We start from the raw sequence: 749 nt of genomic DNA, 5'->3' as shown, positions 1-749 counted from the left end.
CAATGGCAGCGGGGCAGCGCCGGGCCGCCGCCAATCACCGAGCGCCGCACGCACCTTCGCGGCCCGAGCGCAGTGCGGGCAAGGTGAGGGGCGGGGCCGCGTCCGGGGCGGCGCCCTGCGGGGGAGCTCAGTAACCCGCACCAGGCCTTGGCTTACGCGCCACGCAGGGTGGAGACCTTAATCCTGCCGGCCTGTGGCTGAAGAAGAGCGCTTTCCATTCTGGCAGTTTGTACCTGTTTGTAGGGGACGCTTGACTCAGGTCAAAAGGAGTAGTTATCCCTACCCTAACTAGGTTTATTTTCAGGGAGAATAATTAAAAAGATTTTGGAGATTGTTAGAGATTCCAGTGATGGGATTTAGGCTCTGATTTCACTATTGAGTTGTGGAAATGCCCTTTTCACGAATGCTTTTCTCCAAAGTCCCAAACGCTAGCAAGGGACCTTATCTTGCATTTTTCTTGTCAATGAAAATTGTTAATATTGTTTTCTGAGCATCTGATTATCCGAAAGTGAGGATGATGTGAATCACTTTAGAAACAGGTTATGTCATTCCTTTGAATATAGAGACTTGCCCTTTGTCCTGCTATGTGAAATACTGCAAGGGGGCTCTTATTCCCACGCTTCTATGAAGCAAAGTTTCAGAGGTATCACAGCAACATTGGAGCCCCAGAGCTGGGCCCATTTCATACCTTCATTCAGGAGTAATTGCAATAAATATCAGATTGGTGAGTTTGGAATGAAATCCAGACA

Source organism: Marmota marmota, unplaced genomic scaffold (assembly GCF_001458135.2).
Source record: "Marmota marmota marmota unplaced genomic scaffold, marMar, whole genome shotgun sequence".
NCBI classification, from domain to species: domain Eukaryota; kingdom Metazoa; phylum Chordata; class Mammalia; order Rodentia; family Sciuridae; genus Marmota; species Marmota marmota.
Note: the sequence above shows the minus strand (reverse complement) of the source record.